Source organism: Corvus hawaiiensis, chromosome 3 (assembly GCF_020740725.1).
Source record: "Corvus hawaiiensis isolate bCorHaw1 chromosome 3, bCorHaw1.pri.cur, whole genome shotgun sequence".
Lineage (NCBI taxonomy): Eukaryota > Metazoa > Chordata > Aves > Passeriformes > Corvidae > Corvus > Corvus hawaiiensis.
This window is the reverse complement of record NC_063215.1, coordinates 58411614-58429303: the sequence shown is the minus strand read 5'-3', so window position 1 is coordinate 58429303 and position 17690 is coordinate 58411614. Positions and strand designations below refer to the sequence as shown.

Genomic DNA, 17690 nt, shown 5'->3' with positions numbered 1-17690 from the left:
ACTCATGCACACTTAGTGCATAGCACAAGCTCCTCTCTGGATCTGAAGTCAACGCATTTTGATATTCTGTAAATATACTTCAATTCTCTTAGAAAGGTGTTATTCCTTCAAAAATGGTTTTGTTTCTGACTGTCCAGTGAAAAAAATATGCAGAAAAAGGGGACATTCACTCTGCAGCAAAAAAAAAAGGAAAGCCTGACAGGTAACGATGACCTTGGAAAGCATTCTCTGTGCCTTTTTTTTTGTTGTTGTTATTTTTTTAATTGAATGCGTAACACTAAATGATGACCTTTCCCTTGATCAGTGGACTGTAGCATTCTGATGTCACATTCAGATAGCAGGGTCTGTCACACAGTATAGGGAAAAAAAATATGTTATTATCTGACTTTTACAGATTAGAGGCTGACACACACAGATTTATTGAACAGCTGAAGCCTGTGCTTGAGCCAAGAGCTGAACCTGGATCTCTAGAGCCACATTAACCATAAGAGCAACATTCATAACCTTAAACTGTGTTGTCAAACTGTGTCTCAAACTGTGATGACAAAACAATAGCAGCTAAACTGAAGACTTAATTCCAGGTCTCTAAAGAGCAATATTAACGTGTCATTTTCCATATTACTCCAGCAAGGCCCAGAGACCCTGCCTTCAGCTGAGGATTTTGTTCTGTTGGACACTAATATAAACTTAGCAAAACAGGTGCTTGGGCAACCAAATGACAAAATACAAGTGGGGAAAAAGAGTAATTTCAGATTTAATCCTATACATTAAAGATTTTTTTCCTTAGTAGCTGTGTAAGCTACTTAGCTAAGTAGTTAAGGATTGCCTGTAGCCTGTACACAGAGAAGTTCTTTGGGCTATTATTCCTTATTTTGATTTTACATCCCACTTGAAAGCCGACTGGTAAGTTTGAAATTCCTTTCCCTGTTCTCTGGCATTTCAGACTTCACACTATAAAAAAAGATTGAATCATGTTATGCTTGTGTGGGCAAAAAATAATCTAGCATTTTTTCCAGTAGAACTTGACTCTCCTTATACAAGGCATGTAGTGATTGGACAAGAGGCAATGGTTTCAAAAAGGTTTAGATTAGATATTATGAAGAAATTCTTTATTGTGAGGGTGGTGAAGCACTGGAACAAGGTGCCCAGAGATGTTGTGGATGCCCCACCCCTGGAAGTGCTCAAGGCCAGGTTGGATGGAGCTCTGAGTAATCTGGTCTAGTGAAAGGTCCCAGTCCACAGCAGGGAGATTGGAACTAGTGATTTCTAAGGTCTCTTCCAATCCAGTTCACTCTGTGATTCCATGATTGTAGCTTTTTGCCCTGTGGTCTAAAGATCAGGGACTATTGTACTGTCTTCTGTAAATTTGGTGTGCTTCTCTTGGTTAAAACAAAGACTGATAGTCATAAAGGCTGTATATAAGCAATGTTTGAATAATTTTACTGTGCCTGTGTCAGATATTTTATTCTGTTTGGGGAAAAAAAAATGGTGTTTAATGAAGATCTAGAAAAGATTGCCACAGGTTTTAGATGGTGTTTGTGCATTAATAGACAGCCCTTAGGTGAAAATTAGACTAAAGCATTGCATTTTCTTAGTCTGACTGCTTTTGTATACTATAACATGCTGTCCTCAGCCTCAGAGCAGCAGGAACTTTCCACCCCCAGCCCCCATGCAGCCCGGCTAATGGAGAAATTGCTCCTGGGTGGGTGAAAAATTTAAGTGAGGTCATTGCAGGTTCTTGCAGAGTGATACACTACCAGCAATACATAATGAAAATTCATCTCATGTTGTGAAACATATTGAACTGCTAAAATAAACAAAGTGCTGGCAGGGAATGTTCTTTGAGGTTATCTTTAGATTGAATTTGCTTGGACTTTTGACACCTACTCAGCAATGTCTCTTGGCACACAAGAAACATCTTATCAAAATGCTGAAAATATTTAGTCAGTAACTAATTTATTCCCTCATAAATGCCTTTATTTCCCAAATTGTCTCCCTCATTTCTCTCTTATTTAGTATTTGGATGCTTAGTTATAATCATGCAATAACCAGGAGGTGAAGGAGATACAACTTGTGACCTTGAGAAAGACTTACCTCTCAGTGTAAAAGGTTTTTCATATAAATAGTCTATCACTAAGTTTTATACCTTCACTATATTAATTTCACTTGCTACTATGGTAATGTTATGTGCATTTCTTTTACACTGGTATGACCTCTAGTTTTGCCCAGCAGTGGGCAAATTGGTCATTTTTAAGGAACAGCATACTTACACATTATAAGTGTTATCTAAAACACATATTCACATTAGAGTGTTATTTAAAACACTCAGTGTGACAACAGTACATGCTTGTGCTTACCTCACATTAAGCTTGGAAGCAAAAAGTAGTGTAAGAAACAAGCCAAAACTAAAACCAAACCAAAACAAAGGTGGCACATGCAAACAGATGACACATTCCACATGTACAAGGGACTTAAATAAAGTCCTCTGTGTGGGAACAAGTAGTTAGCACATCTATAAATGAGGTTATGTGAACTTATGCCTACAAATAGTACCATAACCTCAGCTGCAAATTGATGACTTCTTCTAGAACATAGATTTATCACGTACTTAATCAGCAGCACTCTGCATTATTAATTGCAATTCAGCACCCTCACAAAATGCAATCATACATTCTCTGCAAATCTCCTAACTGTCTCTCACCTTAGGATCTTATTTCTGTAAGTGCTTGCTTCATGTATTCTTTAAAGTCTAACGTTGACCCTCCCTACCCAGTCCTTGAACTACTTCAAGACAAAACAACAGAAAACTTAATTCTAAACAAAAGATAGTACAACTCAAGTACACAAAATATTTCGAAAGTAAAAAGAAAACACAGATATATCTTTTCTGGCTGCAAAATCCCAGCAGGAAAGCTAAGTTAGGGGCTTTAACCAAACAGCCAAAATATTTGTACTTCAATCTGAAGTTGTGAACATGCAGATATATTTCCAAGGACGAAGGCAGGACTGTAAATTTTGAACTCCTGGGACCCTCTACAAAAAAAGAGTCAGAAAATTCTCTTTAAATGCTGTTTCTGCTAAACAAGAGTAAAGCAAGGACATTATGAAGGTTATAAAGAAAAATATTCCTCTTCTATAACTGGTAAGCTTACTGTCATAGAGGGAATCTGCTCCAGAAAAGATTTAACAGCAGTCAAGAGAATAATTATAACACTAGACTTCACCTAAAAAGTAATAATGTCTTTCATCTCATCGTACGCCACATGCGAGTTTTGCAGCCTTCCCATGTTACAGAATTAGAGCAGTACAAACCCCTTTGGTGCAAGAGGGTTGAAGCAACACAGACTAGTCTTTAAAGTAAGTGAACAGCTTTATGTGAGGCTTCATACTTTAGCTCAGCCAGCTTTATTGCAATCAGGCATTGTACATAAACCTTATTCTCCCCAGACAGGTTTTGCTGCAGTTTGTAGCTGGGAGGAGAGATATTGCACTACAGCAGAGTGGAAGAGGAAATGAAGGAAAATACCACACTCAGAGGAATTTTTATTGAATTCCACTCTAAATTCCCTGTCCTTAAAGAACATGGTGTTATTTCCAGACCTAATCTCATCAGGAGAGACTTTGGCCAAAGAACCCCTCAAGACAAGTAGATTTTGACCTTGGTCTTCAGAATAACGGTGCAGTGAGTCCTCTTCTTGTGTAGAGGACATTGCCTTTTTTCCCAGGGCTTGACTCATACAGTTTTCAACACAAGAATGAAGTCTCAGACGTTTTCTCCCATTAACATCTGGGGCATTAAGTTTTTAAAAACAAAGCAAAAGTGTTCTCTGTGTAAATACAATCCTTGCCAGAAGGGGTTTACTGAGCAGCATATGTATTTTTTATCATAATTCTTCTCCACCTCTCTACCCCATTATGGTCAGGTTCCCCATAACTGTTCTTATTGTAATATGTTCCTGTTCTTCTACATTTTCCTCTTGCTGTAATAGATTTTTCCCCTCTTCCTGTTTCTGGAAGTCCTGTTTCTGTCTTCTGAGGGAATTCAACTTTCCTTGTTATAGCTTCCATTAATTGTGCTTCAGCAGGTCACAGGAAAGCTCAAGACATGCACAAAGTTGATCCTATAAATCACTAATAATGGAGATGAAACCTTTTTCTGGAGTCTCCTACATGGAAGTAATTACAGTAGTAAAATACCATATTAGCAAGAAAAATTGTGTAATAATAACTTGGTGGGGTTTCATCTTACTGCTGTAACTTAGAGATGAGCACTCAGGTGCATCAAAAGCTTTAATAATGTATGTGTAGGTGGCAAATTATCCATAAAGAACCTACCGGATTGCAGATAATGTTCATTTGATATTCTCAAATATAATGTAAGCCTTCATGCACATGTCATCTCATGCGCCATGCTCATGACATCTAGCAGGAATACTGAAGTACAGCGTGCTGGCCACTTTCCTGAGCATAAGCATTCTTCATCCTGCAAGCAGTAAAAACACCTATGGAGTCAGGGAATGAAGAGTTTTTATTAAAGTCACAAAGACACAGAATAAGCTAAACTTCATGTCAAGAGCCTGCATTGAAACATTACTTCACTCTGTCGCTAGCCGGGTGCTGCGGCTTTGCGGTGCCGGAGTGCGAGATGCCGCAACCTTCCTAAAAGCATCTCCTTAGTGAAGCCCCTCGGAAGGACCACCACACACTCACACACACATACATGCACACACGCACGGATAGCTTCAGTATATGGGTCAACGACAAAGAGCTGGGAAGGGTCCTCGTATGGGGTTCCACGGACAAGGCTTATTGCAGCCACACCAAGAAGAGATCCAGGGACAAAGATCAGGAACAATAGAGGGTCCAGGTTTAAGTAGGGGACCTGATCGAGCATCAGAGACCAATGGTCTGAGGGCACAGGGGCGGTACACAGGCAGGACTAGGGTAAGGGAGCCAATGGGGAAACTCTGGGGGAATGGCGATGGGACAAGGACCAATGGGGGAACCTGGAGTGGAGAACCTTCTAGGGCAGGGACATATTAGGTAACAAGGGGCGGGGAGGCCAACGGGCCAACCAGGGAAGCAGAACTGGGGCACATTAACATAGCAGGACAGAGCATCCTGGGAGAAGCCTCTTTTGTCACCCTGATATGGGAGGAATTTCTGGTACTAGGGACTGTCCTACCAGCGGACTTTCTTTGTCCCTTGTGTGGTAGGGTCACTGGCCATCACATCACTTTACAGTAAACTTGCTACTGGAGTCACTTAGGTGTCTGATGAGTCAGAACCTTGAAAAGGGAGGCTTGTGATCCAGCCTCCTTTCCTGCAAATATTTGGTAAAAAGTTATGAGATATTTCTTAATGCAGCATGTGGATTCCTGCACTCCGTGCTCCATCCACCAGATACCCAAAGTGGTCTCTCTCTTGTTATCTGTGTTGTTAGGAACATTTGATTGTTTCATGTTAAGGAAAATAACTCTAACAGAAAGGGTTAAAAGCGACAAAAGAAGTGAAAACTTTCATTCGTAGTCCAGTGTGGCTGTTTATCTAGCAGCACTTCTTAAAAGTAGTCCGTGCAATGGGATATTAGAGCTTTTGCTTTTAATCAACAGCTGGGTAGTGACTAGTATTAGCAGAAAATAAACAGGCATGAGCTCACATGAGAGGTAAATCTCCCCCTGCCTTTCTCAAACATCTCCAAGCCTGAGATAGGACTGTATTCATCCCTTCATTGATTTGAGAAGTATAGCACATATTGTCAGAACATAAGGATATTTAGAAAATTTTTAAAAACCATTTTGCTATTTTTAAGTGGCAGAACTAAAAATCTGTCAACAAGATTACTCTTTTCTGAACCCTCCATAGTACAAAAAGCTATTTCTCAAAAAAAGACAACTATAAATACTTTTTAAAAAATTGTACCATGCTGGCTAGTTTTCTAAGCATTTTCTTTCTAAGCATTTTATATGTGAAGAAGCAAGTTCATGCTTCTGAATAGTCATACAACATTCTGGAAGAAAATTTACTTTGTTTGGCTTCTTCTATTTCTTTCTTTATGGTGTATGGCAGGAAACCTTGAAATATATTAATCTGATCACTAACCACCATGCCCTTAGAGGGGCATTAGAGGATCCTAAGGAAAGATACCCTCAATAGTTCAAAACCCTTGTTTGTGCCATGCACAGTAAATCCAATATAGCGAGTTACTAAATATGATGAACTTCAGAGATTTGCCGAGCTCTTTGTACTAGGTGTTTGGCAGGTTTTATCCTTGATCTCCTCCTAGGGACCTTGGTGTGTTTATTGATCTTTGTCACCCAGAGGACAAATTACAGCTACATAGAAGTCCACCTTCCAGCCACTCAGAAATTACAGCTGAGGCAATGCAGCAGGGCACAGTCCCTCAGCTGTGTTTGCTACCAAGAGCTCGTGAACTCCAGGCTCCTGGCCACCAGCTGGACAACTCCCAAGTGAAGATCGAGCTCTTCTTCAAATGGGCTGCTATGGAGACTCTTTTCTTTCCATATGTGTCTCTATTATAATCAGACAATAGTGTTCAGCCTGGCAGTTGCTTCCTTCTCTGAAGTGTTGGGAGTGGCCAAAAACGGAGGGTTTTTTCATGTATCACTCCCAACTGCATGTTCTGGCTGCCTGAAAACATCCCTGAAAACCTCTCCCAGAGCACCTGCCATTTTCCTGTCATTGTTCCCCTGTCAGAAGTGACTTTCCATCCCTTTCAGACAGCTCAGCTTTGACCACAGGAGCCATGCAGGTCAGCCCCAGCAATGGGCATTTCTGGATGGGGATAGGTGAGGCAGAGGCCACTTCCCCTCTTTGGGAAAAGTCTTTAATGGTAATGATCACTTCAGAAAAGGTGTTAAAATGGTGAGCTAGCATATGAAACAACCTCTTAATGAGAAAGTGAAAAACATCTGCATGTATTTTTGAGCAAGGCTTTAATAACCTATTCTACACTAGTGGGGGTTTTGCTTGAGTATGCAGATATGCAAATCAGGACCAAGTGCTCACACAAACCAAAAATACAAACCAATGCATATATTATTTCACTGCATCATTAATAGTCAAATAGACATTTGTTAACAGACTAAATTGACTAAACTGCAATCATCAGCTTTTGAGCATTATTTTAAAGAAGTTCCGTAATTCAGAAATTTCACATTTTATTAAGTCATTGAGAACTTCCTCAAAATAGAAAAGTAGAAAAAACTTTTTCTTTTTTTATTCCAAACAAGACCTATTTTTAGTTACTTAAATCTGCTTTGGCAATTTTAAAATGGAAAAGTTTTGGGGTTTTTTAATTGTTTGCATTTCATTTGCAGTTTTTATTACACCTCTAGCTGGACTTTATTTGTTTACAGTAATCACTTTTAAAATACCACCTTGGGATACAAATGTTCTTTTCTGTTCTCTGCATGGGCAAATGCGTTTTGTATCCTAAACTTTGTGGAGGTAGTCTTATGATTAAATAGATTTAAAGAAAGTGTATGCACCTGGCTGTATATAATAAAGAGATGATTGAATGGTGTTGATGATGTAAACTCAGAAGGGAAGTGATAATGTGCATTAGAGCATTATATTCCCCACTGACTGGCTGTGTTTTATTTCACCTGCAAACAAGTAAACACAGCAGGAGATACATCTTGCCCTGCCCCTGAGCTGAGCGCCTTGCCAGGCTTAGTTTGCAAAGCATACAGTACTCCTGCACTGACTGTGCTGCTCACAGGCTGCCAGCAGTGCCATGCCATCTCTCAGAGGACAGCTTATCTGAAACTATGGGGCCCATCCTGGACTACTTGACCTGCAGAAAAAAAGGCTTTTGAGAAAAGGAGCTGCGTCTTTTGACAGTCCCCTGCATCCCTATTCTCAGAGCTGAAGTCACTGAGAAAAGGCAAACCCAGCATCTCCTGCAGGCTCTGATCCACAGGGCACCAGTGAGCGCTTGGGTCCTGCACCATGGGGGTGGGCTGCGAGGGGCTGAGCAGCAATTGCCTCATCAATAGAGGTGAACACATGAGGTCAGATGTGTGAGGAACCAACCAGAGCCTTTGTCTCAAGGTTGAGCCAAATTTATTGCAAAATACTTCAAAATATGCCACTTGGTAAAAAAAAAGAAATCCCATACTGGGCCGTTAGTCTTCCTCTGCCTCAGTGTTTTCTGAACCAAAATGACAAATTGCTTTTGGATGTTCTTTGTTTCATTTTAAGGAAGAACAAAGCAAAAAAATGCAAAGTGCACAGGACACTGACTTTCCTTGGGAGATTTTTTTCAGTTGTACAAGTCAGTGTGGTCCTAATGGTTAGGTGACATTTCACTAAAAATCCAGACTCTAGACTGGGATCTATTTGAAATGAAACTGCAAATCCAGCCACTATTGATGAGAACTGTAATGCTGATTGTTCTTCTTCTATTTACATCATCTATGCAAATGACATCATGGAGTACCTAAAAGAACTGACATCATCAAAAAATTGGATTCTACTTGTACTGCAAAAATAGATCATAATTATTTCTGTAGTCTCTAAAGAGAAATTGATTTTTTTGTGCCTTCTGTGAATGCTGCAATGCTATTTTAGTGTAATGCTTTTATGTCTATGGCAGCCAATTGCTTTGACCCTGAAGTCTTTCTTGCAGTACTGCTGACTTGCTGAATCAGAGTTCATTCATATCCTCTTACCACAGAATAATATGCTGAATACAAGACTTTCCATAATAGCAATGCAAAAAATGCCACGAGATAACGCAAAAGTAAATATAAAAGAAAAAATGGAAAATACATAAAATAATAATAAAAGACCTGTCAAGTTCCAGCAAATGTGAATGGCAGTATGACTTTACATGCCACAATTTTAAGTATTGCTCTTTATCCTGGAAGGGTTCATATGAAATCTTATCTGGCTTCCCCTGGTGTTTCAGTGACGGTAAGAACACTAAAGTCAGGAAACCCAAGTCTGATTCTTGCGTCACCTTTTATTATTCCCATAAGATGTTAAAACTTCAGAATAGTATAAAATGGTTACGGAGGGATGGAGGTTCCTGAATTTTCCTACTTCCACTATTAGAGGTGCAACTTCTGCATGGCTGTGACTAGATCTCAAAGATAGCCAAAGGCACTTTACGTGTTATGACATTAAAGTTCTTGAAGTATCAGAAATTCCATTTCCTGAAAGGAAAAGTCTCTAAAAGCCCTGATACTTCCAATGAAGCAGTTTGGACTTAATGCCTAGTTGGATGCCCATGCACACCGATGCAGATTAATCTCTCTCTCCTTCTCCTTCCGAGTGCATCTGCCACCCTGGCATCACTGCTGTTCCTCCAGTATACAACAAGCTTTGTATCTGGGGTCACACAACAAGAGAGGAGTTTTCTCCCACTGCAATTTTAACACCAAAGGCACCTCTCAACCATGCCTTGATTTGTTGTGCCTGGGATTCACCTGACCTCTGACCAGGTAGACCTGAACACTCATTCCTGTCTTGTGTCCAGAGGGACTTTACTGGGAATTCAAGGGATATGCATATACTCCCTTTCTTCCCTCTGTCACCTGAGGGAGTCATCCTTACCTGCTTGTTTAGAGAACACTGAATACAGTACAGATCTGACTGTTTCCTGATCTCCATCTAGGTCGAGATTAAGCCCCGACCACCCTCTGGTCAGGGTATGAGGGAGGGAGGTGGAAGGGCAGCCAGGGAAAGAAAGTGGGAACACTGAGATGCACCCTGACTTCCATAGTCCCAGATTCCCACCCTGCATCCCTTCCTTTCTGCGCCTTTTTTCTGAGTTACTTGACCTTCTCCGTACAGAGCAGTGTGAGTCTGAGTACCTAAATAAGGACTTGGAACCTGCTAAACCCTTTGGGGCTTGTGACACCAACCGTTGAGTAACTAGGCATCAGTTTTTGTGCACTTTCCTGCCAATGACAGCTGTAAGCAGGCTTGTACACAAGGTGGTCACACTACCTTGCTCTCCATTGGCAGAAGTATGAAGTGCAAAATTCATCATAGGCAGTAAGACCAACACGTGTGATTGAGTGTGCTTGGATATCTCCCTGTCCCAGCAATGAGAATTTTCTAAAACCCTTTACGGATTAGATCTTCAAACCATGATGGACATCTCACTGCTTTTATTTCTTCCTGCTGCATAATGTATCCAGAAGCAGCATTTACTAATGATACTGCAGTGAATACAACCTGGAAGCAGAGAAGCATGAAACTCAGAGGCAGAAATAAAGAGGAGAGATTTTTTCGAGCCACAGCTGAAGCAGAGGCTTTTTTTGGTTTCCAAAGGATTCTGGCCTTCAAGGCCCCAAATGAATCTTTATTGACATATTATACAGCTGAAAGAAGACTGCTAGGTAATAACAGATAAATTGAAAACCTGTATTCAAAACCTCTTTTAAGACACATTATTGAAAGATAAGAAAGGACTTTGTCTGTATACCAGCTACAAGTGCTTTATGCCATTAACTCCATTATCAGCCTTACCTTCTTCTCCTGGGTGGACTCCTCCAGGATGCTCAGACTCCTCCTGGCAATGCCCATAGTGACACATTTTCCCCAGCAGCTCCTTTGCTTCAGTGACCTGGCCACAGCAGGGCATGCAGTGGGCTTACAGACCCCATGAAACTGCTAAAGGCACCTGCCAGGCGCAGCAGGATCATGGGGTGAGGCCTGTCCTCTGCACTCCTCAGCAGCTTAATAAGGGAAGCAATTAGGGAGTCACAGCTTATTTACAGATGAACTGGGAAGCATAAGTGTGTGGTGCAATCCTCTTCCCCCTCATGGGATGCTCAGTTTCCCAGCGTGTAGTTATGATAGAAAAACCTTGTGTATGTACACTCTTGAGTAGGGCTTGGGTACACAGCTAGTTACTTAGGGAATGCAATGAAACCATTTAAGTCAGATTCTTGCCAAAAGCAGCACTTTTACTCGATCATTTGTAAACAGGGACTTACAGCCATCCAAATCCTACTATAGCTGAAGAAAGTGTCTTACAGGCTCACAAGCTGTGTGACATGGCCTGCACTGCTCCTGCTTTTGAAACTGGTGGATTGGAATGGCAGTCTGCCATGTCTCAGTGCTCAGCAATCAAAATAGTACATAAAACTTCCCCAGCTGTCTGACACTAGACTGCATTCAAGCGTGTAGCATAAAACAGAAATGAGTTTGTGATGTTACTCCATCTCAGCTTCCGATGTTCTAAAAAATTACACCATGTTTAGCTTCAGAACAATATTTTAAAGTCTTACATAGTTTCTTACATAGTTTTCATGCACTGCTCCTATCAGCTGCCATGAAATTTAGGATTTTGGTTTTCTCTTGCATGTCCAGTGTTCCCAGATGAAGCATGTGTTTCCAGACAATTATGTTCAATATCCTACCTGAGGTGTAGGAGAATATTTTTATTTTTGTAAGAGAAAGAAATAGAAGGAAAGGTAGAAAGAAGAGCAATACTTTAATCTAGGATTTACTGTCACAACAAGTAAGCAGTGTTATTTTAGGAAGCTCTTCAGAAACAGGATTCCCTTAGTCTGTTAAGTCATCGAAAATAAAGCATTAGCCAACCCCTCTCTTGGTGTGGTGGTCTCACTGGGCAATCCTCTTCTCTGCACACATATGGGAGCAGTTCGAGGGCATAACTGGGTATAAATGACTCACTAATCCTTTAATATTTCCGTTCACAATGAGGATCAAGTCTAAATGACAATGACATGATCTTTTTTCAAAATGAAAGGGATGAGTCCTTCTTGTCTGCTCCTCACTGCCCTTGTTACTGTCATTCTTACATTCTAAATAAGATGGTGACTGTGGATGAGCTAAGCAGGGAGTAGTAACTCTTTAATTTGTTCCAGAAGTGCCTGATGAGACAGTACCTCTCACCACATGATCTTGCATCTCTAATAGCTAATGTCAACATATTGATCAGCTGAGGTGGCTGGAGTAAAATCAGGCTTCTACCACATGTGGAAAATATGACTATGAGGTTTACAGAGGAGCTGGGCTGGGCTCTGCAGGGCATAGTCAGTGCTGAGTTATCTATGGAAATGCAGCACTGTCCCCCCATCTCAAGCAGGGGCTGTGTGGCTGACATGTGCTCACTGTGGGAGAATGGAAACATGCTAGTTTGGCTGCATTGCTGAGGAAAATAAAACAGATGAAGCTGTGGCATAGGTCCTGTCAGTAACAATGCTGAAAGAGTCTTAGTCTGCCTGAGCTTCCTGACCACAGTCCAACATAAATAACTGATGAGTGTACAGGGAAAAGAGATCCTGGTCATCTAATAAAGACTTCTACACAGATGAAATCAAACAGACCTATACTGGGATTTAAACCACGTTACCAAAGCAACCTGCAGCCTGTAAACATCTGAAAACAAATTTACGTAGGGTTCATTCTGACTTCTGCCAATCTGTCAAGAAACTCTGGAGGGGGAGAGCCTGAGGAGCCCAGCAAGGTGGTAGGCACCATCTCCTCTGGCAGCAATCCACAGGGGAGGGCTCTTTCAGGACTGCCAAAGGATGTGCTGATTCAGGGACACCCCTCAGCCCTTTCCTGCCCATTGGTGGAGATGCTGTAGGGCAGAAGTCTCAGGAGAGATCTAACACCATGATACTACTTCTGTGAGCAGTGACTATGCCTTGACTGTATGAAGGTGAGATTAGCTCTATCTCTCTACCCTGCTATTAGTGCATGTGACACCAGACCTGAAGCATACTGTAGCAATGTGTTAAGACTCCATAAGTACCTACCTCACTGAGTGACTCGAACATAGCTGGTGTATATTCAGTGCATTTCAGAAGAGAGGCTCATCCCTTTGGAGGTTTATCGGTTGCCACTTTCAGTTTATGATGTAGGAATTCAAGGGCAGTCTGTCATCAGATCATGGATTCAATCTCCTTATGCTTTATAGGTAAAGAGAGGTTGAGGTTTTAAAATGTAATTGATTTTCTTACTGTAAGATTAGCATGTTCCTGTTTGTCAGATTTTGATTGGACTTCTAGGATATGTTTATACAAAGTCATGCTACCACCCTTAATTTGATGGCCTCGATAAATACTATTGTTTTGCCAATTCAGTATGACTCTATAGGGATTGCAACTTGGAGGCACTTCAGAGGTTCTATCCTTTAGTCATGTCAATACTGCTTGAAAGATCTAAAGTACTTAGATTTAGACTAAAGCTCACAGCTGAGATCTTGCTGGACATCACTGAGTTTAGTGTGTGTTCAGAAGCAGAATTAAGAGATATTTGACATTGCAAAATATTTCAAAGTATTCATTCCTTATAGGAGTAAAGAAACATAAAATAATAAAGGCAATAAAGGATAATACATTTTCATTGCAATCTGTGTTTATACAGCAGCTTTTAATCTAAAGACTAGCCCTAGAATGCAGAGTGCTATGACTTAACAATTAAGAATTGCTCTTCCCACAACCTCAGCATAGTCACCTGTGCAGTGGAAGGAAACAGACCTTTAACAACATGCCAGAGTGCTCTTGTGTTTGAATGTAAACTACAGTGTCTCTGAAAAAGTGGAGGAATACAAAGACAAAAGGAAACTAATAACCCTAAATAGAATTTGGCCAGGAAATGAGGCTGATTCACTCTCCCTCAAATTATATTGTCTTCTTCTAACCTTTCCTACAAAAGATTAAAATCTAGTGTCTTAGAAGACATTGTCTACTTTTAATTGTCATGAAATGCCTTTATTGATCAGGAAAGTTGACATTTGAAAGGACTGTTCAACACAGGACAAAATAAAAGGCAAAAAAACCCCCCTGAAGTATCCATTTCTGTTGTGTCCATGCCTTCTGTCTAAGATCCTACTCAATGCAATGGCAAAACCAACTCTGATGACAATGCAGTGATGTTGAGGGCTGTTCCTCTTCCCATATTATTCTGCTCTTGGGAGAAGGGGCTGCTAGAATACTTCAGGGATGTGCACAAACTAAAGGTGACAATGGCAAACACCAAGGTGATTGTGTCACAATTCTTCTTTCAAAACCCATGATTTGCCTGGAAATATACCTTATATAAACTTCAAAGCTGTTTTCAATCCAGCACTTTGTTTCCATATGGCTGTGCACTTTGGCTTAAATCTTCCAAGTGCTGCCAGTGCAAGGTGATCTTTATGAACATTAATTCAATAGCTGGATGGCTAACACAGCATTTTGATCTCTGACAGAGTCCATGCCAATGCTGAAAATAGCACCTCTGAAAACACTTTATCTTGATGCCTGTCTCTGAATCAATGAAATGATCCAATTTGTTTGTTTTGAGCAGCTTGGTCTTGGTCACTGAGCTGTGAAGCTCTGACTCCAACATCTGATACACATGAGATGTCTTAAAGGGAAATCCTTTTAATGTGCCAGCACATGTGCAAGTGAATTCACCTGGCAATACATTCACTTTTAAATTAAAACAATTGTGTGCAACTAGAAGGAATTGCTTCGTTAAACAAATGAAGAAATCCTAGCGCTTAATACAGTGTTTTCTTTAAGATGATTAACAGAATAATTGAAATTCAGTTATTTGGATGTGTATTCCCAGGTAGATTCTTATTTTAACATAGAAGATTTTATAGACAGAGACACTAATATCATTTAAGGCAGGAAGACTGCTAATCTTAGATTTAGTAGCCCATTTAGATTACCGGAGAGGAAATGGCTCATCCTTGCTTGTGAGGCTCTAGAAATAGCCCAGACCTGATATAACTAGTGCTTAAAAATAAAAGTGTTTGCATTGATAGCAGACAAGTCAAGTTATTGCAAAGAAGGTGGGACCCCCCCCGAGGCACATGCTGTCGCTGGTGTGACAGAGGGATTCCCTACACACAGGCTGAAAAGGAGACTCTATATGGTGCAGCTTGTTGCTATCTTTTTTTTTGACTGCTGAAAAACAAGCAATTTAAGAGTAAGAACTGGCTAAGTTAAAATTGCATCAACAACAGGAGAGTACTTCTGTGAAGAATTTTAGGGGGGAAAATAGATGAGTTCCTTGTACACTCGCTGCAGAGAGGCTGTTTGCTATTACACACCTCTCTCTCCCAAGGCATCTTCCTCATTACCAGAAAAGTCAGCTATTCACATCATGTCCTCTCACATCATTTTTAATCTATGATTTAGTTAAGCCAAATATTTAATTAGAGATTTCAATATAAAAGCAATTAGCAAGCTTCCTATGTATAAACCATAATTATGATGCAGCTTAGTAATAGAAGAATGACTAATAAACAACATTTTGTTGAAATTCTGTTTAGATACTTTTGCGATATGTTTTAAACTGCTGATTTATTTTTGACTCACCAGTCTTGGCTAAAAATAAATGAAATCCTCCCATATCTCCTATTTTTGCTTGTAATTCTTATTGCTTTGCAAATGCCAGTGTGTCACTTTGCTACATAGTGACATCACAACAGAGCAGCTTGTGGCAATGGCATCAAATGCCTACACCATAACAATGCAAATAAAAGTCTTGTTAGCAAGAAAATAGTTTCCAGACTATTAAAATGTAATTGCAGGTTTCAGGACGTGGACCCACCTTGGTAAAATCAGGCTGATCCTATGGAAGCTGATGCTTCAGCCAAGGCACTTATTTGTAGCAGAATCCTTCACAAATCCAGGACAAGATAAACAGGAAACACTCTCTATGTCATCTAAATAATAAGCATCTTCAACAGGCTTGTATTCATGTAGAGGTCATCTTGCAATTATTGATTTATGATTATGGGGTTCAGGTGAGAGGTAAGAGTTTGTGGAGTAAAATGAGGAAGGAGGGATTGAGCTGCTGGAGGATGGGATAGAAGGAGGGAGAAGCAGGTGAGTGCTGAGGGAGTGGCAGCTGGGGTGCAGGACTTATGACTTGTGCATGCCTGTGGCTTCTTGTGTCACTGAAATGGCGCAGTGAAGAAGCAGGCAAGGAATTCAGCTCTGCGTCATTTACTTTGTAAATCTGGTAACATGTCAGAAAACTCTCCCCTTGGAAGCAATTTCAAAAAATGCTTGCAGCAATATCTTAAGGCAATTGCAAATACCAGCTTATGAAGGAATTAGCATACACACAATAATCTTTCAAAAATCAGAGATAAGGAAATGCTGGCTACCTTAACTTGTACCTCCAGAAATCAGCTTCTCCAACCATTGCACGTCTGTCCAGTCTGCTAAGTGTCCTACCCCCATTTTCATATTCACTTTAGCCAAGGGATATGAAAGACATGGATCAGCCATTTTGTTCCCTTCCCTTCCTAAAGCAGGAAAATTTCGCTTGGTTCAGAATTATTCAATGGCATCCATGCAAGCAGAGAGACTGGAGACTGATGAAGGCTGGATGCTATATTCCAAGCTTCCCCCATGCTTCTGTCCCTCCACCCCTACCTCCCTCTCTCGCACTCCCAAAACTCAGGCATCCCCAGCAGAGTGGGAGAAATGCTCTCCAACAAGGTGGTGAAATACATAAGATCATCACTCTGCTTTTATCCTTGTAGACTTCACCACCTGTGGATATATAGCCTGGTTAGGGTAGACCACAGTTGTCTTTACACACCTAGTTTTCCACATGTAATACCTAGTCTCCCAGCTGCCATTATAATGTGGATTTCTAGAGGAGTTATGGACAAAGCCTGACCTTATGGCTGATACTGATGCTGTAAAATAAGAAACTGCCAGCTTCTTTCCTTCTTGGACGCTCTTTTTCATCACCTTCACAGAAGGGAGCTATTCAAAACTGGAGGTAAAATCAAGCAGGTGTAGGCAGAAGAGCCATTGTACGCCAAATGCCCCTGTATGTAAGGCTTCCTGTATTTGCATGGTGTTCTTGGATGGAGACTCTGTCTGCTGCAGCAGAAAACAGCCATTTCTTTGGAAAAGGTATGCTTGAACAGAGTAATGGGTCATTTTATTGCCATAACGCTATTTTCACTTCACTGCTTTAAATAATCTGAAAAACTGCTAGGAATTAAAAATAAATACCAAAAATTACCCTGCACAGAACTGGTTAGAGTGTGTGTCCATGCCTGGGTAGTAGACTCAAGTAAGCTTCATTTTGTTTGGAAGCAAGACCAAACATCCTGGAAAAGACAGCCCATATTTGCTTTGTGGAACAGGGCTCCTTTCACAGTTTGAGCCAAATCTCACTGAAACCCCAGGAACATTCACACTTGGTTTAATTGGGCACTGTGTCAGGGAAAATTGGCATAATTTTCTAATGAAAGACCTAGCTCGCTTAGGAATCCCTCCTAAGTTTACTGGGGAGAAGATAAGTCATAGACTCTGGATGTGTCCTATAGAGCAAATCAGCCTTTCCACCTTCAGAGCTAAATACAAGGCTGATTTCTCCTGATCTGCTGTTTCATAAAGAGTTATAGAAATACAAACTAGAAACAAAGATTCCAAATGAGAAAAATAGGATCTGTTTTTGAAAACTATTCACTCATGGGAAAGTTAAATAAACTAGTGTATTAAGCAGTGGCAGACTGTTAGGTAGCCAGGTAATCTGACAGGAAACATTTCCTGTTTGGATGTATGTATCCAAATTCCAGTGAAAGGGACATATGAGGACTATGACAGATTGAGTACTGTCAGCTGAGAGGGCACACTCAATTGAAAACTCCAGGAACTAGGAACTAGGAAAAGCTGCACACCTTAATGTTGTGTTTAATAAAGAGTGATCTGCTG

General features: G+C 40.6%; 1 long non-coding RNA gene across 1 annotated transcript; it reads right to left on the bottom strand.

Moving 5' to 3' along the window:
• Window positions 1-3376: 3376 nt before the first annotated feature.
• On the bottom strand, window positions 3377-15848 carry LOC125324048. The gene is made up of 3 exons (XR_007202771.1): window positions 15559-15848; window positions 10504-10712; window positions 3377-4483 (listed from the first exon to the last, which is right to left on the bottom strand). It is a non-coding gene; the product is annotated as an uncharacterized LOC125324048 (long non-coding RNA).
• Window positions 15849-17690: the final 1842 nt, after the last annotated feature.